The following is a 22159-nucleotide window of genomic DNA, read 5'->3' on the forward strand; positions in this document are numbered from 1 at the left end:
GGAATCAAAATTCCTAAGAACAACTGGCTTTTAAGTTAGCTATCTTATCCCAAGCCTCTTGTCTCATTGACACAATTAACTCCCACTAAAGCAGGACTTCTGCTAAAAAAAAAAAAAGGGGTGTGTGTGTAAATAATGGGTTCTGGGGGGCGCCTGGGTGGCTCAGTTGGTTAAGCGTCCGCCTTCGGCTCAGGTCATGATCTCAGGGTTCTGGGAACAGTGGAGAGCCTGCTTCTCCCTCTGCCTCTGCTCCTGCCCCTGCTTGTGCTCTCAGTCTCTCTCTCAAGTAAATAAATAAAATCTTTAAAAAATAAAAAAAATGGGTCCTGTTTCATTTTAAAAGTATTGCAGTTACATTTTTAGAAAAGATAAATGTGCAAAGATATATCTACTAACCCCATGTAGGTGTTCAGTACCTCAAAGCTGGCCTCATCCCCCCTCTGGCTTCTGCTTGCCGCCCCACCCTGTGGGGTGGCCAGCACCCAGCTCGCATGCCACGGTGCCTGAGTCCAGAGACCCTAGAGCAGGATGGCTTCTGTTCAGATCCTAGCTGTGTCGCTGTGTGATTGTGGGCAATTTACTCAACCTCTCTGAGCATCACTTAGTTCCTGTGTAAGATGGGAACAATACCGGGACCTGCCTCTTATGGTTATTCCGTGAATCAAGTGAAATCAAACAAGGGACTTAGCGCCCAGCCTGGCGCATACCAAACTCTCTGTGAACATTTGCAGGCATTCTAATCCTGGGACAACAAATGATTCAAGCTTCTCTGGGCCAAACGTCCTCTTTCAGATCACATGCTGTTTCATCAAGAAACATGTCAGGAAAGCCCATCCCTTTTTCTTCACCTGGGAACACCAAGCTCACAGTTCCAGAGTCAGTTCAAGTACCAGCTTTGCTAAAACATTTTCTTGTAGCTGCCTCTCCCCCACCCACTTTAAAGCTGCCTGGTAGCTCCTGAACCTAGCCACAGTCTACTGAAATTATGTCTTCTGGTCTTGCTTTTCCACACAGTCTGGGAGCATTCAGGGCACAGAACTGAAGATTACTCCTCTTTCCACTGTAGATGCCAGGCACCCAAGAAGACACTCACTGTTTATTGAATGAATAAAACAAGATGGAATCAAATGGCATATGCGTGGATGGCAGGATGCATAGAGCATATGGCTTTAGAGAAATATAATCCATATTACATCTCTTCCAGAAACCAGTTATTTCTGGTTGGAAATGAACTTAACCAAATCAGATGTCATGGAACACAGGATAAAAAGACAAACTGAAAGAAAAATTAGGGGAATGGTTTCAGGGTTTTGCTATCTTTCCAGGAAGGAAGTATTACCCATCTGTAGGTAAGTGTCTTAGGAGTTTAACGGGAAAGGGATACTTTTGAGCCACTGCTTGGCCCCAAACACAAACACTCTTGCATCAGGACAATTTGGGACAAAGCAAATAATGTCAATTTGCCAAATCAGGGAGGAAACAGGGATGATAAGTTAGCCCTACACATGAAATGAAACTTTTTGGAAGACAAGATTATTGTTTTATTTTAGTATAGCACAGAATTGTGGAAAGCAAAATTAGGGCTCTTGAAAATCAGGTGAGAGCAAGACCTTCAGGTACGCTACTAAGAGTGGAGGGGGAGAGGCGGGATGGGGATGGGAAGGACACTGACTGAAGAATTCATTGTATGCTAACCACCATTTCAGATCCTTGACACAAAATATGATGCTCGAAAGAACCTCAGAGGTAAACAGTATCATCCCCACGTTACTGATGGGGAAATGGAGTCTCGGCGTGGTTAAGTGACCAAGGCGAGGTCAAATGCTCACAAGTGGTGTTTTGCTTGGTATTAAAATTCATCCATCAACAATCATAGTGTGGATGGTTTTTCTCTTTCTCTGCTATAATCCATCCTCCTCTCTTCTGTTAATTTTCCTAAAATAAGGTGAGCTACACATTGTCCTCCTTTAAAACAATCAGTGGTTTCCTTATGTTCATAAAATAAAAATTCCAATACTCAAACTCATTAATGTAACATTCTCTATATAGGCTCAACTCCCCCTGTGGCTCATCCTGCCTCTTCACAACCATCACACTTGACCACGTTCCCTTGTCATACTGCATCAGTCCATGCCTCAGCTTCCTCGACACCTGTCCGTCCTGCATTGTTTGCTTTATTCGCACTGAAATCTTCTGTATCTCCCCCTTCTTCCTCCCTGGGAACTCCTCCTTTACATATCTGCCATCTTCCCCAAACCTCAATCTCACTTTTCCTTGTAGCTAAAGCTACTGTAAACTGGCACTTCACCACTAAAATTCTCTAAAGGGGCACCTGGGGTGGCTCAGTCAGTTGAGTGTCCGACTTGATTTTGGCTCAGGTCATGATCCCAGGGTTGTGAGATTGAGCCCCGTGTTAGGCTCCACGCTGGGCATGGAACCCGCTTAAGATTCCCTCTCCCCTCTTGCTCTGTGCCCCCCAACTCCTCATAAGAGTGCACTCTCTTTCTCAAAAATAAATAAATAAATAAATAATAAAATGAACATGCTCTAAGGCTCTTCATGCCAAAAATAATGTGAAAAATAATGGCTACTATTTACTGAACATTTAGATGCTGATCTGAATTCTGAACAATCACTCCAGTTTATGGGTGAGGCTCAGTGCAAAATTCAGTGACTTGTCTCAGATTACTGAGTAAGTAGCAGGGAGAATTTGGATCACTGCAGTCTAGTCAATGGGCTTTACGAATTTCAGTCTCTCATGACTTCTCAAGAGCATGTCACATTATTGACACTCTCTTTACTCTCTACTTTTTACTTCCCTGACTCTCTGTCCTTTTGGATTTTCTTCTCTTTTCTCTAGCTATTCCTTCTCAGCTTCCTTTGTAAACTCAGACTCCTTTGCCGGCACTTGAATTGCTGGTAGTCCTCAAGAAGCTGTTCAATTTTCCTTTTCACATTCTGTGTGCTCTTCATAGGAGATCTTAGCCATTCGCAGGGCTAGAATTCCTGCTTCTGCTTGTTAATGACTCCCTACATGTCATCCTTTTCTCTCTTAAACTTTGGGCTTCCAAAACACGTTCCTTTCTGGAAATCAGTACTTAAATATCTTGCCTGTACTAAGCCTCATGTATTCAAAAACCAAACTCACCTTCCCCCCTCCAAACCTGCTTCTTTCCAGATTCTTTTGGTTAATGACACACGATCCATCCAATTTCCCAAGTTAGAAGCTCAAGATCAACCCTTGACTTCTCCCCCTTGCTTCTCTCTTCTATCCAATTAATCACTAAGTCCTGTCCAACTCTGCCTCCTAAATTTATTACACACCTGTTCTCTTCAGTCTGCTGTCCCCTCTCTGTGCTAACCCATTGTCAACTAACTATCACAAAGGCATATCTTAGCAGATCTGGTCCTTCCAGTTTCGCCTTTGCAATTTTTCTCCAAATATGCAATAATCACACTACTCTTCTGCTTAAAACCTCGATAGCTCCCTATATCCTTTAGGATAAAACATCAGAACCTTCATAAGGCCAGTAAGACTGTATGATCTATTTCCTGGCCCCTCCCAGCCTTCCTTCAGGCCACTCCCCCCTGCTCTTATACACCAGTCACGTGAGATGTTTTTCAGTTCCTTGAACATGCTTCATTTTCCCAAACTGAGCAAGTGAATGTGTACCTCTCTCTTCAGGAACATTCCCCAATGCCGATGTCTCTGTTACCTTCCTTGTCTCAGCTTAAATCTTGCTTTCCCTGATATCTTAGACTAATTTCACACTCATTCTCATGACACCCTGCATTTCTCTTTCCCACTATTCATCTTGCTTATAATTACTTACTGTTTTTCTTCCTCCTATATATACATATTTGACTACTGATATATTGATTATATATAAACATATATATTTGACTATATAAATAGATATATTTGACTATTATTCTCAGTGCTAAGAGACATACATGGCATGTGGTAGATTCTCAGTAAAAATGAACAGCCTAGCAGGTCTGTCATTTTTGAATACTGTAAAACTGTGATAAACTTTATATTGAAACTGTATTTTAATATGCCCGCTTTGAATCCTTACATGAAAATGTTCTCGGAGTTGTTATAAACACATCCCAAAGAAGCAGTATTTAATAAAACCAGATTTAAAAAAAAAATGAACAGCCTAGCGCAAACCACCTGTGTGAAATCCTCCTGAATTCCCCCTGGCATATCTCTGTGCTCCCATAGCCCTTGGCTTTCATTCTGCCTTGGTTAATATTTACTGTTTTACTGGCCTTTCTCCTTTGTGAGTTTATGGGCTTCTTGAGGAAGAAGACCAGGTCTTCATCCCGCATGGTGCCAATGATGTTTACTGAATCAAAGAGGAAAGAGCTAAAAGCCTGAGCCCTGGACATTACAATCCCTGTCCCTCACAAAAACGTCAGAAATGTGGAATGAGGTTGTATCCCCCAAAACCTCTAGAGACAAGTTATCCATTTCAGGAGATGGAAGAGCACAGAGAAACAGCAGAAGCTGGGCTTTAGCAGTAGATGTTTGTAACGTACATTTCAAAAATTGGCCATACCACTGAAATAAATAGAAATTAGGAACCATTCATGACTTCCCCATCTTTCTGATGCCCATTCCTCCAACAGGTACCAGAGCATCCTGAGTGTGGCTGACTATACTTCCTCTGCCCCATCAGCACCTCCTCTCTCTTGGGCCAGAATATCTTCATCTCTCACCTGTCAAGTCCACTCTCGTTTCCCCTAGCCTTTCCCCCCCTCGTATACCATCCTCATCGCTGGCAGAGTCATTATTCTAGAATATAGATTTGACTGTATTACCTCTGCTTATGCCTTTGGACTCCCTGTTAGCTGCAGGATCTCTTTTCCGCATGGCATCCAAGGTACTCGATGATGGTGCCCAAATCCACGCTTTGAGGCTCAACTCTGCCATTTCCCTCCCATGCCCCCTACATCTCAACAACCCTGAATTCTCTCTTTCCCTCAACACATTGTTTCCTTCCTTGTCTTTGCACATGCTGGGATGCTGCTTCCCTATTTCCACACATGATGTCTTCTACATAATTTTCTATATCCAGACCAAGTATCTCTCTGCGCAATATAGCGGAGTTAGCTGTTCCTACCAGGGACTCACAGATCTGTTTGGGTATCCATTAAGCTGTGTTTTCCTTTACGGAACCCAAAGAAGATAGAACAGCGTCTTTTACTTCTTTGGATCTCTGGTGCCTATCATCTACTGGGTATGCAATAAATGTTGAATATATAAAGGAATAAAGTCTAGGTCTTTGTGAGTCAGGTTCGTGGAAGAGACCTCCCTATCTGTCTAGGCTTTTGTTTCTTTTTTTTTTTTTTTTAATTTTTTTATTGTTATGTTAATCCCCCTACATTACATCATTAGTTTTAGATATAGTGTTCCATGATTCATTGTTTGTGCATAACACCCAGTGCTCCATGCAGAACGTGCCCTCCTCAATACCCATCACCAGGCTAACCCATCCTCCCAACCCCCTCCCCTCTAGAACCCTCAGTTTGTTTTTCAGAGTCCATCGTCTCTCATGGTTCTTCTCCCCCTCCGATTTCCCCCCCTTCATTCTTCCCCTCCTGCTACATTCTTCTTCTTTTTTTCTTTCTTAACATATATTGCATTATTTGTTTCAGAGGTACAGATCTGAGATTCAACAGTCTTGCACAGTTCACAGCGCTTACCAGAACACATACCCTCCCCAGTGTCCATCACCCAGTCACCCCATCCCTCCCACCCCACCCCCCACTCCAGCAACCCTCAGTTTGTTTCCTGAGATTAAGAATTCCTCATATCAGTGAGGTCATATGATACATGTCTTTCTCTGTTTGACTTATTTCGCTCAGCATAATACCCTCCAGTTCCATCCACGTCGTTGCAAATGGCAAGATCTTATTCCTTTTGATGGCTGCATAATATTCCATTGTATATATATACCACATCTTCTTTATCCATTCATCTGTTGATGGACATCTTGGCTCTTTCCACAGTTTGGCTATTGTGGACATTGCTGCTATAAACATCGGGGTGCACGTAGCCTTTCGGGTCCCTACTTTTGTATCTTTGGGGTAAATACCCAGTAGTGCAATTGCTGGATCATATGGTAGCTCTATTTTCAACTTTTTGAGGAACCTCCATACTGTTTTCCAGAGTGGCTGCACCAGCTTGCATTCCCACCAACAGTGTAGGAGGGTTCCCCTTTCTCCGCATCCCCGCCAACATCTGTCATTTCCTGACTTGTTAATTTTATAGGCTTTTGTTTCTTAACTAGAAGATTGTGTATTTAGCCTCTCTATCATGACAAACTGTTCTTGTTAGAGTTCTATTACTCTAACTTTCTGTTACCCATATGCTGATGGGCTATCCAACTATAAATTCTGTTGCCCAATTACTATATGTATAAGAACTGCAAAGGAAAGCATCTTAGTGTGCTAAGACCTTAAGTACATTCCAAGGGCAAATAAACACATGGGGAATATAGGCCATTGGTATTATCCATGTGATTGCTTTAATGTCATTTTGCTGATCATTTAAGTGCTTCCTCTTCTCTAATCAACTTCTTAAGTGCAAATAATTGAGGGTTGTCAAAACATTTTAAATAGTTGCGACCTTTGTGCATACAGTGAGTAAGAAGGTGCAGAAAAAGTACTGGCCTCCAAAAGAGGGAAAAGTTCACTCCTGAACAGCTTACGAAATGACAAAAGGAGTTTATATAAAGCTTGATAGGAAACAGGAAGTCAAAAAAAACCAAAACTGTGATAAGGACAGAGAAATGCTGACCCAGAAAAGACTATCTGAAAATGCAGACTGAAAATGCGGGAACTTCTTGACACAGATGCAAGATCATCCATTGCTCTGAGGTTTTGTGTTTTTGTTTTTGTTTTTGTTTTTGAAGATAGGGCTGAAAAAGTGAGAACTGAACTCCTAATTCTGTAAGACAAGCATGTCTGATGAGAGGGGGGAAAAGGATTATTCACTCTACTGGAATTGCTTGAATGGAAACTTCTTGATGAGAGCTGCATCTTAAAATACTCATCCAGTGATGAGGAGTTATTTCAAGATGTGAAGTCAGGGAGGACGCTGCAGGGAGGTTTGTATGTGAAGCACGCCATGTCTGTAGGATGGCGAATTGAGCCAGATGAGCAGCGTGCTGACAACAGTTCCCACTGGCCTTTCTGGACAGTTGGTTCCCATCCCAGTGGCATACTGGAAGCCATCAACAACCAGTAAATCTATGAATGCTGCCCAAGCAAAAGGGTGGGGTCAGGCCTTGAGCTGCTTCCTTTCTCCTTGGTAATCCCCATCTGCCAGGCAGAGTCCTTCACTCTGGCTCAGCCACCCTAAACTCTTCTCAGTTCTCTCTCTCTCTCTCTTTTTCTCTCTCTCTCTCCCCATCTGCCCCCAGGCCTCCAGCCTTCTTTCTGTGCTCATGAAACCAAAATCTTTTGAAGTATAAATCTCAAGAGAGGAGAAATTAAATTTCAACTGCCCAATTCAGCTCCCTGTTCTTGTATATCATTCAAGACCCAAGTCAATGTCACCTCCTCTGATACTTCATCCAGTTCTCCCAGGCAGCAAGACACTCCTCCTCCTGATTTAATACATTCCTGTACATACCTCTATTTTCCTACACTCCTCTATCACTACTACGATCATGTGGTTGCATCCCTTGGGTGCCTTCAGGTCAAAGACTAGAAATCTCCCTTCCCCCCAAGCCTAGCACAAAGCTATCCAATGCATGTTTGTGGAATAAATGAATGAATGTGCTTCTGAATGATGACTGTGGAAAGTAGATTTTGTCTATTGACACCCTTTTAAAGACAAGAGCCAAACAAGTTGAATGGCAGCAATTGCCCACATGAAACTCTGATTTGGGCTGAGCTTCAGTGCATGGCACTCGAGCCACATAAACAAGCAGACTGGAGGGCTGGGATTTGTTTCCAGGGACTTATCAGTGACATACTTGAGGATGTTAACACTCCCCTTTCCAAAGTCAATTCCCAGTCACTGCCAGACCTCTTCTCCTAAAGCACTTATTAAACTAGGCACCAGAGAGCTCCAGAAATAAAGGAGCTGGAAGACTACACTTGCATTTGTGATGATTTGGATTAAAATTTAATTGGGTTTGAGACGGAGTGAGTGGGAAGGTAAGGTTAGTTTTCTAGTGCAAAGGGGAGCTCATTTTCTGTTTGTGTGAAGTCACCTCTTTATTCATGCCACCAGTACATTCGCTCCCCATATCCACAGTCCTTTTTCAATTCCTATCTAGCACAAGGCTTTGGGTCCCTAAAGAGAGGAAAGCCAATTACATAACCAATATGGGTGGGAGACATTGACCCTGACATCCCAAAGGCCTTTTAAAACCTTCTGTTTGATATTATCTAGGTACAGTGATGGCTATACCATAATAAGTCAGGAATTTCAATACAACTCATTGGAAGAGATGGAAATGTTTCACTGGGGGGAGAGAGGGAGGGAAGGTGGAATTCTGGTACTATTTGAAGAGAAGGAGCCATTTGGGGAAACTTGAATCTTAAAACTAGCTCAACTTTTTAGGTTTTATGGCTAATACCTGTTGAATGGAGTCCAGAATGCTGTCAGTCCCTTTGAATGGGCATAGGAAATTTTAGGGGAAGCCTTTTATGATAAAGTTGCTGGCAGACTCAGAACCCTCACTCTAAGGCTATTTTAAATTGGCTTGTTAGCTTATTTAATTGAGGCTTGCTGGGAGTGGGAAGAGGGGTGGTGGGAAGACAATCCATGATTTCACCTCCATTATAAACACAGGAAATGAGTGGAGTTATAAGAGGACTTCACCGGTTGTATTTTACAAGCGGCAGGAAATACCATGGGAGGACATAAGCCTACCTTAAGGCGAGATGAAGTCCAGCCAGGAACAAAATTCCTGAGTCTGTTAGGATACAGATACCTAAAATGTGTAGGGCCTGAGCAAGAGTAAGAAGGGAGGCCCAGATACCCATCGTCTGAAGTGTTTGTTTTTGTTGTTTTTTTTTTAAAGATTTTATTTATTTGACAGAGCACAAGCAGAGGGAGAGAGAGGGAGAAGCAGGCTCCCTGCTGAGCAAGGAGCCTGATGTGGGACTCGATCCCAGGACCCTGGCATCATGACCCGGGCCGAAGGCAGCCGCTTAACCGACTGAGCCACCCAGGCATCCCCATCGTCTGAAATGTTTGAAGGTAATAGATCAAGTGAACAAACTGGTAAATTAAACAGGCCTTATCTCCTACTTGACAAACATCCCTTCATAACGGCCTGGTGAGATTTCTTGGGCTCCCCAGCATTGTGTGTAAGAGACAGCAACTGACAGTCCCTGATTCCTCTACCTGTGGTGTGCCCCCATCTACTTTATACTCTGCCCCTTGCTTTTTTGGGTGCCAGGAGGGGCCCCACATGCATGTGGATGGATATTCCAGGAGTATATCAAAGCTCTGTCTACACCTCCATGAATAGCTGCTCCTTGGTCATCCTCAGGGCTAGAGGTGTCTCTCCTCAGGAGGCTGGACATGGGGAAGAAACCCCAGAAACAGGTTCTTAGTCATCTGGGTCTCTAATACCCCGTATGTAGAGTGTGTGTTCGGGGGAGAGGGGGGACCTGGGGGACATGGGCTCCAGGTAAGCAAATCTCCATGAACCTAAGGAGTCTTCACTCTGCACTCAACGGCAAGGCCATGGGAAGACCAGAATGGAGTCTTCTGCTCAAGAGCAGGTCTAGGTACAAAAGCTTCAGGAGTGAGTTATGTCCGAGAGAAGTTGAAATGAACCAGGAATAGTGACATCCCTACATTATGGAGGCTATAGGTGCCTGCGGGTCCTTCTGTAGAACCATCAGGGGGTAGAGGGAGTCATTGTTGGGGGAGGGAGGAGAGGAAAGGGACAGATACGGACAGGGGGTGAATAAGGAATCACACATTGCATCACGGTGGACTAAAGAGAGCAGCTCTGTCGTCTGGCTGGGTAATGGCTGGATAATGCAGTGTGTGACACCTCAGCAAGGGCATTTGCCTCTGGATGGGCCTCTCCGGGGGAGTCTGAGGGGCTGGCCGGCAGCAGAAATGAATCCACTAGGGGGCTACTGCCTTCACCTGACTGAGGTGGCAGCTTCCAGAGACAGACTGGTGATGTCACACAGGCCCCTGAACAAATGTGTTCAAAAGGAAACGGTCCAGTCCTTCCGTGTATCCTTTAAGATAACTAGGGACTCAGAGCAGTTACTCTGGGGCCTCTGCAGCCTCGTCCTTGCCTGGCCAGCCTCTGTGGTACCAGCCTCCATTCTGTCAGGAGGGGTTTCACTGGTAAGCAGGGACGGCAAGGTGTAGAGACCCAGGTCCTACTCTTTTTTTAAGTTTTTATTATGGAATTGTCCAGATACATATGAAAGCAGAGAATATGGTATAACTTCAATAATTACAATGATCAATATTTTGCCAAATTGTTCATCTATGCCTCAACTTGTCCCCCCCCCCCCAGCACTGGCATCTTTTAAAGCAAACTCCAGACATCGTACCATTTCACCTCAAAATACTTATTATAAAGACTTCTTCCCCCCCCCCGAGAATATTTTAAAACAACCCAGACATCAGTATGCATTTCTAATGACTGTTTTTTCTTTAACCCAATCACTGTGCTATTATCATATCTAACGTTTACTATCATTCCCTAATATCATTGATTACCAAATCCACATTCATTTTTCCCTGATTGCCTCAATAATGTCCTTTTTGCATTTCGTTTGTTTGAATCAGGGGCAGACAAGGTCCTGGCCTTATCTTAGCAGGATGGAAAACCCTTCTATGTGGGTTAAGAACCAGAACCTCTCACACACCTCCTCCTGAAAACCATTCAGCACCTCAGCTGAAGAGAGCCACAAGGTCAAAACCGAGGAGCCTTCATCTTGGGAGTTTCTGGCCTCTCCAGAAGGATGTCCCAGTGGCAGCTGCAGGCGGCTGAGCCCCTGCTGCCTGGGAGTAGCTTGCTCTGCGGTCCAAGAGTGAGAACCAGTGCCCAGAGCTTCCAAGTACTTACAGGATTTGGGTCACTGAGTAGCAGCAGATGTTCAGTGAAACTGGGCTCCTGCGTACTCTGGTACTGCCTTTACTTTTCAGGATTTGATCTTTCTAGTGAAAGGCCAAAAGCGAACCGCATGGGGTGCTACAAAGAGTGGAAAGCAGGGACTGTGGACAATTTCTCTCTCTACCCCATCTGACTCCGTGGCCGTGACCGCAAGCCCCTCACCAGTCAGTTCCTTCATCCCTGAGGTGAGAGGGACGGACTCTGTAATCCCTAAGACCCTCCAGCTCTGTCATTCGACAATCCCAAGCTCAAAAGCCACCAAGCGACCACTACGTTTCTGGCACTGTGATAGATGTGGGAGTACGCAGATGTCCCTCCTCTTAGATTATCAGCTCTTTGTGGGCAGTGGCCGTGGCCGTACCAGATTCTAGCACCAGAGGCACGGAGTCGGCAGTCAGTCGATGATGTCGTTGAATGAAAATCAATCTGACTACCAATTATTGAATATTCATGCCAAGCCAGACACTGTGCGGGACTAGGGTTCACAAATATCTTCTTGGAGAGCTGATGTTTCGAGAGAGAGCTGGTCAGTGGAGAAGGAAAGTTCTCTAACAAGTGGTTTGTGGGTCTGAACAGCTCAGACCTACAATATACACATTGCACTGGTGGCCGCAATATACGGATTTCCTGCTTTTCACGCTGAAACCCACTGAATCCAACAGGAACACAACAGAGGGTGGTCCTAGCAAAAATAAAGTGCAGAAAGCTGTCTGTGCCAATTTACAAAGGGGAACATCTCCCAAGCAGCACCCAGAGCCCTTTTAACGGTCAGTCTTCCCAAAGGGAGGCCACGGGAATGATGCAGATTGCTCAAAGTTCCATAGATGAACCCAAAGTTCCATAGATTCTCGAATCCTCCTGAAAACTGAGTACAGATCCACCCAGGACAACTGCACAGTTCCTCCTCACCATGGGCTAAAACTACAGGGCAGGAGAGGGTCCCGACTGCGCGGACTTCCTATAGGTGAGGGCTGTGATCCCTCAGCATGGGAACTATGCCGCTGTCCTGCCTAGGAGGGGAGAGTGAAGCCACTGTGCCAAGGCCCTCTGGGTCCTTGGGTAGGACAAGGATTTCTTGAATTCACAAAGCTGGCACTGGGGGGGGGGGTCTGAATCATGACCCTGAAGTGAGGTCTCCAATACCAAGTCCACATCTGGGAGACAATGCCTTATGCTCTACCTGAAGAACCCACATAAACATACTGCCAAGAAAAGCCTTCCAGAAAGCACCTTCCAGTAAAACAAAACCCAAATCCCTTTCAAAACATTAACTGGGTTCTGTGGATTCCAGACAACGGCATCCCCATCCTTTCTCTGCTGGTACGTATCTCGGGGGGCCTCCCGAGGTCCCTGACGAGGGCACTGAAGTGTCATTTTAGATCTTCGAGATCACCAAGTCTAGCCCCTCCACCAAGTCACAGACAACTTCTTCCTCTGGGTCTGTCCGGCAACCCTGGAGAATGCGGGAACTTCTCCACAGTAAGCGAAGACACCTTGTCCTCCTGACCAGGAGGAGTTTCTGGCCGGTTACTGCTGGTGCAGGCCCATGGCTGCCCTGTGCTTTGGACTCTCAAAGCTTCTGTGTAGCTCAGCACATGTGGTGGGAACAATAAAGAACTCTGCCACAGATACCACGAGAAGCCCTTGAAGCTGTATGTGTGTGTGCAGGCAGGAGCCTCCAGCAGGATGTAGTTGAAAATCAGACCCACATGGCCCTGGCAGAGACTAGGGCTGCCAATTAAGGCTCAGAAGTTTGGAGAGGAAAAGCTGGAGCCAATGACTTGTTAACAATTAGCAGTCTAAATTAAAAAAAAAAAAAAAAGATCCTGAGACCAGAGGACTAGAGGAAATATTTCACTGAGAAATCATCAAAAGAGCACCAAGTGTGAGAATCCCTTCCACCAGAAAGCTCAAAGCCGCTTATGAATGTGAAAATACTTCTAACTTTCCCACATGGGAGTCAGGGCAGACAGAATATTGCCCCTATTTCTCACAGCAAAGCTTCCACTCTCCTTTATTCTATTCTAGAATGAAAACTGGACTAGTCAGAAATTCCTTAACAAGGACAATTTTTATTTTTCAAAGAGCTTGTTGATATTCTGCTTGAAGACGAGAGGATACATATTCTCAAAGTGCCCATACTTCTTTAAGAAAGGGGGTACAGCAAGACTCTAAATTTGTATTTGCTTACATAAATTCTAGAAGGGTACCCAAAAAATTAGTAAGAGTGGTTTCTTTGGGCAGAGATGGGGACAAAAGGGTGGATGGGCATAGGCGTAGGAGCAAGACTTGCAATGCTACCTAGTAAATAATAAAATTAAGTGCAAATTTATTCGACATAAAGATAAAACAAGCAATGGACCCCCAGTTTTCCTTTTGAGTAGGCTATATTTTGGGGGACTAGAGTATAGTGCATAGCTCCCACATTATCTAAAGAGGAGGTGGGGGCGCCTGGGTGGCTCAGTCGTTAAGCGTCTGCCTTCGGCTCAGGTCATGATCCCAGGGTCCTGGGATCGAGCCCCGCGTCAGGCTCCCTGCTCGGCGGGGAGCCTGCTTCTCCCTCTCCCACTCCCCCTGCTTGTGTTCCCTCTCTCGCTGTGTCTGTCAAATAAATAAATAAAATTAAAAAAAAAAAAAAGAGGAGGTAGGGAGAGGAAGCAGGACCTTCTCAAGGTCACCCTGAAAGTCATGGGAGAAGGAAACACTCCCTAGCCTTGCCTGCTGGCCACAGATGGTGTTGGGCCCTCTCTGAAATGGTGGGTGACCTTCAACTTACACTTAATGAGGGTGAGGAACTCAAGTCATCCAGCTGGTTTGCTTCCTTTTGTGTTCTTCTACGCTCCTCACAGCGATCAGAATGATTTTATTAAAATACAAACTTCATTGTGTCACTCGAATTCACCGATGACTGGCTTCATCCTTCAGATGAAGTCCGAAATCCCTTGGCATTTAAGGTTCTTACAGCGCTCACCGACCCCTCCCTCCTCACCTGCCACCTCCCATCTCCTCTTGCCGCTTCCCCTTCTCCACTGCACATCACTCCCTCACATAGCAAGACTTTTCAAGCCTCCGTGCCTCTGCTCATGCCGCTGCCCCTGCCTGTAATGCCTTTCCCCTTTCCTCCACCTGGCGAATTCCTGCTGACACTTGATTTTAAGACTTTTTTTTTTTTTTTTAGGTAATCTCTACACCCGTCATAGGGCTCGAACTTACAACCAGGAGACCTACGGACTAAGCTAGCCAGGTGCCCCCCTGCTGATACTTTAAAATCAACTGCTAGCTCTGCTGAGAAGCAGCCTCTAGCTCAGGCTTAGCGCTAGCTCCCTCGTGGCACACGGCTCTTTGAATGACCCCTAGTACAGGGCTTCCCACCCGGCTGGGCATCATTACGTGGCAATAATCCACGTCTGCGTCTGCCTCTCAGGGAATTGTCAATTCCTGTGCGGCGGAGTCCATGGTGGTTGTCCTTTATGCCACACTGGTGACACAGAACGTGCTGTCTGTTGAACAGCAGACCCCTAGCACAAGGCGACCCCTTCCCTGTGGCTCCTTCCACTCCAAGCACTCCATAATCCTCACCATTATCACCCTAGGTGGTGGGTATTCATGTTAGCGCCACCTTACAGATGAGGAGACGGAGGTACAGCAACGTAAATTATAAGGCCAGGAAGTGGCACAGCCAGATTTTGAGTCCAGGTAATCTGCCTCGAGAGCCCTACTCTCCCCCCACTCCCCCCTCCTGAGAGCCCTACTTCTAACCACGATGTCATAAAGCCTGTAAATAAATAAATGAATAACGTAGCTAGAAGTCAATCCCCTATTCTTAAGGCAAAGGTCCTCTAGGTTCCAATCTCTGAAATCCCAAGAACAGCAGCCACACGGGGGATCTGGGCAAGGAGGGGACCTGCAAAGTCAACCCAAGACTTTTGGCCGAAGGAGCTCAACATGGTACAGGGCCAGCTGGCACCAAACAGCCCGGCTCTCCAGTTACTTTTCCACGCTGACACCTCCTCATCCACAAGCACCAGAAAACCCCCTCAAAGTTTCCCATATCCACCCCCAGGGCCACCCTGCATCCTTCCCATTGTATGGAATCTTGAGATTCTGAGGTTTCTTCATGATGATCTAGCTCCAAACACAACGCACATGGAAAGAGGAAAGATTTACCACCAACTCTCCGCACCAGTGGTCAGTGGTTTCTGCTTATGCACTTCAGGATTCTTTCTTGGAACTGGGCTGCAGGATCTGTTTGGGCATGACGGCCTGTCTGGGGCCCCTACGCCCCTCTACTGCTGACGGTGCACCTCCTTCAGGTTGAGGCTGGCCTGTCTGCCATTGTTGCTCATCCACCATTGTTGCCTCATGGCCCAGATAACGGATGTGGGTGGAAGCCTCAAAATGCTTCCTCTGGGGCCTGTACTTCCACTGTTTTCTCCAAACCTGCTCAGAGCTGCCCTCAGGGAAGAAGAGTTGGATCTAGTGAGCGAGACTGCTGGTGAGCAGAGTCGAGGAGAAACCAGCATCTGCAGAGTAACGGGGAGATGGGGGAGTGAGTCTCCTGAGGCAGAGTGCAGTAGAAGGAGACTCGGGGGTGGAGACAAAGGCCTTAGGCTGCAGGCTGGGCCCCACCATTCCCTAACTGAGAGGCTCGCAACAAGTTATTTACCGTATTTGAGCCACATCTGCAAAAGAGGTTAACAGCTTCCTCATGTGTTGTGAGGAACAAATGAAATATTATATACAAAAGGCCTTTGTAATCTAAATAGTGGTTTCCAAGCCTCATTCATTGTCAGGATCGCCAAGGGTTTTTTTTTTTTTTTTTCTTATAGATTTCTGGATCCTTCTCAAACCTACTGAATTAGAATCTCCAGAGAAAGCGTCCAGAAATCTGTATTTTCAAAGACCCCCTGGGTTCTTCTGAAGCACAGCCACAATTCTAAAGCACTGTACAGGGTTGATCATGCTCTAAGTCTGTGGAGAGATCCCAGGTCTGAGTACTATGCTCAGAGGAACCCCCTAGAGCTGCCCGACTTACAGGGGGAGGCTTTCTCAGGGGCATGACTTCACCATGGAGGTCTAGAGAAGTCCAACTCTCTGCTGAGTTGGAGCTCAGGGAACCCATGCATTTGGGGAGGGCAGCTCTCCATGGGTGGTGTATAAATGGTTCCTCTGCTCTGAGCATTCCCATAGTGAAAGAATAGCCCCCCGATACACAGAGACACACAGACATTGCCCCTCTGTCTCAGAACCCGGCAGGAGCTATGGACTCCCACAGGAGAAGGCAATCATCAAGTGTTTGAGGCCTCATGGCCCAGATAACTGATATGGGTGGTCATATCCCAGGGGGACACCTATCCATATTGAGGGGAGGCCTGATGCTGAAGGAAAAGTCCTGCACAGCCAGGAAGGGAAGAGCAGAAGCCCTGGGACATGGAGCCCCCTGGGCCGCCAACCAAGAGTGGCCGTGAGCAAACCCACCACCTTCCCTGCACTTCTGCCTTCATCTGCAAAACGTGGATACAGCTTGTCGGCTACAGGAAGCTTGGTGAGTGGGCATCAAATGAGATAGCAGGTGGGAAGGGTTGCAGAGGATTATGAAAAGCCCTGCAAACACAATGCAAGGTTCTGTTCTTCAGAAGGATCAGGACTACTACAGACATGAAACTTTTTCCAAAGAATTAAAGGTCCATGCAACCGATTCATTCAATGAAAAGCATCCTCTGTGAATACCATGCTCTGCCTCCTCAACAGAAAGAAACCACAGTATTCCTACGAGACATCCCCCAGGAAGGGCATGGCTGGTTTCCGGATCTCCCCCTCCACGGGACGGAAGTGCAGATGAAGTGCACCAAGAGATTTGCGGATGAGCTGCCACGTCTAAGAGGTTATGTTAGGTGACTTCGAAAAGAAGGGTTAAAAGTGAAAGAGATCCTGGAAGGCTTTTCAAAACCACTAAGTAACAAATGTAGCTCCCACCTCCCACCCACGCACCACTGGAAATAACTTTAAATAATGCATCTGAGAATGTCTGCAGAACAGGCAGTCTGGATTAAGGACTTTTAAAGGGATGGCGTTCCCACAAGGATCCTTGCAGGGAAGTCATCTTGAGAGTCATCGAATTCTCAGGCAAGTTTGTCCTGACAAATAACCTTTAGGTAAGCTTGGAGCCAGAGCTGCAAACTTGGTATGCTAGATACCATCCCACAGAAAAGGAATTTAGGGCCAAAAAGGCCCAGGGGCCCTCCTAACCCCCATGTTCCCACTCTTACCCCAACAGTCTTGTGGAAGGCTTGCTTATCCCATAAAGAGTGTGGCATGGTCATTAGGATGTTGTAACTGAGCCACAATCATTTATTCTTTTAACAAATATTAACTGAACATCTACCTTGTGCCAGGCATTGTTCTGGCCCTGGGGATACAACAGGAAACAAAACATGCAGAAATCTTTACCCTCAAGCGGTCTCTACTGTTGGAGAGAAGGCAGACAATAAATAAATATATCCATGCGTGCATCTTACAGCAAGTATTTCGGATGACAGTAAGTAGGGAAAGATGGGAGGGAATTCTATACGGCGCGGCGGGGGGGGGGTCATAGAAAATCCCAAATGAATCAGGGAGGGAGTGAACCATGGGGATATCTATGTGAAGAGCCTTCCTGGCAGAGAGACCAGCGAGAAGAAGAGGCCCAACACAGTGGCCTGTTTAGTGCACTCAAGCAATGGTAAGTAGAACACGGGGCTGCCGCTGAACGGGAGAGAAGATTTACAGGTGGTAAAGGAACACACCCAGTGGGGACTCACAGGCTTCAGATTTTACTTTGACCGTGAAAACATTGGGGCATTTTGAGCGGTGGAGTAGTACAATCTAGCCTACGTTTCAGAAGGATCTCTGGTTATTTTGAGGAGGCTAGATGGTCAGGAAAGCAGAAATAAAGACAGGGAGAGCAGTCTGGAGGCAGTTGTAATAATGCAAACAGGAGAGGAGAGAGGACTGACCCTGTGTGGGGGCAGTGAGGCCGACAGGCTTGCCGAGGCTGGGCGCATGAGGAACGTGAGCCATCGAGGGAACCCCCAAAGCGTTGGGCTGGAACATCTGGAGGAAGGGGGCTACCACACCTGGAGAGGAGAAAACCATGACCGAGGTGCCTCTTTGACATCCTAAGGATGGAAAACACAAGAGGGGCCCGGGCTGGGGACATCACGGAGGGGCTGATATTTGAAGGCCAGCGTCTGCATGAGACAGAAGAGAAGAAGTGCGTGTCTCAGCTCGGGGGGCCCTCCCACCATGACAGTGAGCAGCCAGGAACCTGCACGGGGTTCAGAGCAGAGCAGTTAATGGGGCAGGGCCACTAAGACAGAACAGACTCCCGGCAACCCGGGCTCTTCAGCAAGTGTCAGGAAGGAAGGAGGGGTCACGGGCATCAAGCGCCACGGGCAGACGCCAAGAGGATGGGGGCTTGCCCCCTGGATGGGATAATGCCCAGGCCAGCGGTGAGCTTGACAAGAGCAGTTGGGGCAGGAGGGAGGGCAGAAAGCCTGAGGGCAAGAAGTGGAGGAGAGAAGAGGAGGGCAGGAAGTGGAAAGAGCCAGTGCAGATAATTCTTCGAGAAGTTTTACTCTTCAAGAATCTGTTCTTAATGCTTAAGGGTTTGCAAGAAGAGAAACAGCTACAATGATCTCTCCAGCTATTCCTGCCTCTGCCCAGAGACTCTCTGGCTTCTGTGATGGGACAGATGCTCGGTTTACTGCATGCCATGGGTCTTTCCCTCTCAGAGACAAGTACTTTGAGGAGGAGGAAGAAGACTTGCAGGTCATGTAAAGCTACCTGGATGGTTTCTTTTCCATCACTAACATCACTAAAGCAACTCTGAAATTCCTATATACTCCACAAAGTTTCCTGGGTCAACTCAGCATAGACCTAGAATTTTGGACATGAGTACGTATCTAAATCAAGCCTCTGATGAGGAAAATAAAGCTCAGAGAGAGGAACTGACTTTCTGTCTCTCCCAATTATCAGCTGCATGGTCTTAGGCAGTTACTTTTTTTTTTAAGATTTTACTTTTTTTTTTTAGTAATTTCTACACCCAAAGTGGGGCTCGAACCCACAACCCCGAAATCAAGAGCCAGCCAGGCACCCCTTGGGCAGTTACTTTTAACCTCAGTGCCTCAATCCATCTGTAAAATGGACAATTATAATAACACCCACCACGTTGGGTAATAATGAGGATTAAGATAATCATTACATGCAAGATTCTTGGAACAGTGGCTGGCACAAGGTAAATGCTCAAAAAAGTATTATTTTTAATTTCTATTGCACAAGCCATTCAGATTTGTGTTGGAGTAGCAAGATGATATGGCAGAACCATCCTCTTTCTACTCCAGTCTGACACAAATCCTGACATCAAACCTTATCCTTCCCTCCACAAAAGACCCACACTCCACAAATGAGCTTTTAATCTCTCCCCCTCTCTTATCCCTTTATTGGCTCTGGCCAAAAAGATTTTCTTTATTCCATGTTATTACTAGTAATTAAAAAAGGACTATTATCAAGGGTCTGATGAGCCTTATGTTATTTGCTTTATACAGATCCTATTTAATCCTCACACAAGCCTCGGAGGCCACTTAACTATCCCATTTTACAGGTCACGAAGCTGGTGCCCAAAGGTTAAATAATGTGCCTAAGGTCATAGAGTCGAAGGCAGCAGAGGTGGGATTCAAACAAGTCCGTCGGACTCCTGAGCCTCGCTCCTTCCACCAGCCCGCCCAGCACGGACTGGTGACACCATGTACTAAGGTCCCAGTGATCTGCCAGCAATGAGGCTCTAGGGCTTTGTTAGGTTGTTTTGGAAGGAGGAAAGCAGCTCCATCTGAACTGTATTTTAAACATCTGGCTAGGTAGATGTGCATCTACTTTCTTGGAGAGGTTGAAGAGCTAGGTGAGAAATCCACTTGCAGTTGAATTCATTCTCACCCAACAGCTCGTGGGGGCTGGGCTGTTGGTGGGCAGGAGGGGAAGGAACAGGAAATCATTTGCTGGTGGTTGACCAGGCCCCCTGTGACTTCTCAGAGTTATAGAACTGCCACCAACAGTCATAGCAGTTCCTGAGAACCATGAGAATCTTGGGGTCAGCCAGAAGGCACCTGTGGTGACATCACGGGGTGGGGCAGTGGAAAATATACAGTCTCCAAGGGGCTGTTTCCCCCTTTGTGAACACAAGAGCACTAGAGAAGCTAATTATAACCACCATGCCCCCAGCCCCCTCCAAGGGCAACTAACATTTATAAGTGCCTTTGCTGTTTAAGTGCTTCTCTCTCTACTGAGCTGTAGCCACGGCCACGCCTAACGCATGTGGTGGAGGCCACAGGGTCTAGATGGCCTGGCTGGGGGTGAGGACACCTCATCCCCATCCCACCTCCGCTCCTACAAAGATAGTTCTTACACTGACTGCTACAGGTCCTCTAGGTTCTCGTGGGATTCTCTTGTTGGACTACAGGGTGTAATCACTTTTTTAGGGGTGCAGGTGGGGGGACATAACAGTCCCACTGTCAGCCAGTCCAGGGTATGGAGGCTCCAGGGGCAGACAATGAGGATTTGGAAGGTAGGCCTTACAGCGAAGAGGAAGAGAGAAGCTCCCTGTCTCTGGACCTCCCCATCTTAGGCTAAGACTCCAGGGAGTCTGGCTGTAAAGATTATTCTGGAACCTGGGAGACCTTGGGGGGGACAGGGGTCTTTGTCATGTGGAGGCAGCCAAGCTCTGGCCAAGAGGTAGCCAGAAGGGAAGCCCATGAGATTGGGTTGGTCCTAAGAACAGCGCCGATCCCAAGCTGCCAGTGGGGTCTTGCCCAACTTGATGACATTAGAGCCTCAGCCATGCTAGGGGAAGTTCAAGCAGGCGGGAAGGAGGAGATGAAGCTGTAACGGGCAGGCCTCCCCACCACACGGCTTCTCTGCCTCTGCAGAGGGCCACTGCGACAGCCTCAGAAAATCCCACCTCTGCGTCCTCTCTGCATGGTCTTCCTGCCTCCAAATCCAGTGCAGAAAGGTGAGTGTTGGTGGGGCCAATGGAGGGAAGACAAGCCTTTGAATCTCCTCCATCCTTGGCGCATTTTCAAGAGAGAGGAAAATAGTAGTTTTGACTCCAGTTTAAGGGGTTGAACTCCATGACCCCTAGTCTTTGAGGGAGGGGTGCTCTCTCTGCCGCGAACGGTCCCCCTGGGCTGGGGGGTTGTGGTGGAGGCTGCAGACGGGGCTTCGTGGTTTGCAGAACCTGGCACTGACTAGGGATGCCATATGTTGTGTTCTGAGACTCAAGCATAAACTTCTGCTGGATGTTTGGATTTGGGTTGTTTAATTATTCCCTGTTTTGGGAGAGAGCGAAAAAGGGGTTGTGTGTCCATGTGTGTGTTCGGAGGGGGGCAGGGCGAGGAGACAGAGAAGAGGAGTGGCCATTATAATAATCATGGGCTTCCCAAGCGGGCTTTCTCCAGCAAGGTCTGCTGGCCCTTCTAGCGACAGATGGGGTGAATGGCCCTAAAAGACAACAGCTCAGCTGACACGACACCGGGCATGGGGGTCTCCTGAATCACACGCTTTCCGGACGGCCTCTGTGGAAGCACGACAGAGCAGCCCATGCCCTATCTCCTTCCTGACAGACACGGGCAGCAGTGCCATGACTATTCCCAAAGAGGCAGCCCCTCCCCCCACGGATGGAAACAGCACACCCCCAACTGCCAATCGGAGAGGAGAAATAACATTTCTTGAGTGCCACTGATGTCTCAAGCACCACGTAAACCTTTGGCATTTATCTCTTTTAATCTTCAGAATTCTCTCATGTAGCTACAATTATTATACCCACTTTACAGATGAGCAAAGGAGAAGGTAAGTCATTTGGGCAAGGTTAGGCACATCGTGTGGGGGATCTGTACTCAAACTCAGGTTTGCCGGATACCTCTGCCCTGAACGACTCTCCTACCCTGCCTTCCGTCCAGCAGCCAGCATCGCTCCCTGTGAGCAAGGCTGCTGGCGGAAGCCTGCCTGTG

At 46.9% G+C, this 22159-nt stretch overlaps 1 protein-coding gene across 7 annotated transcripts in view; it reads right to left on the bottom strand.

The window, feature by feature from the left end:
* Positions 1-22159, bottom strand: part of UBASH3B (ubiquitin associated and SH3 domain containing B) — a 139125-nt gene that overhangs the window by 67172 nt on the left and 49794 nt on the right. The window lies entirely within an intron of this gene.

The sequence above is a fragment of the Halichoerus grypus genome, chromosome 11 (genome assembly GCF_964656455.1).
Source record: "Halichoerus grypus chromosome 11, mHalGry1.hap1.1, whole genome shotgun sequence".
Classification (NCBI taxonomy): Eukaryota; Metazoa; Chordata; class Mammalia; order Carnivora; family Phocidae; genus Halichoerus; species Halichoerus grypus.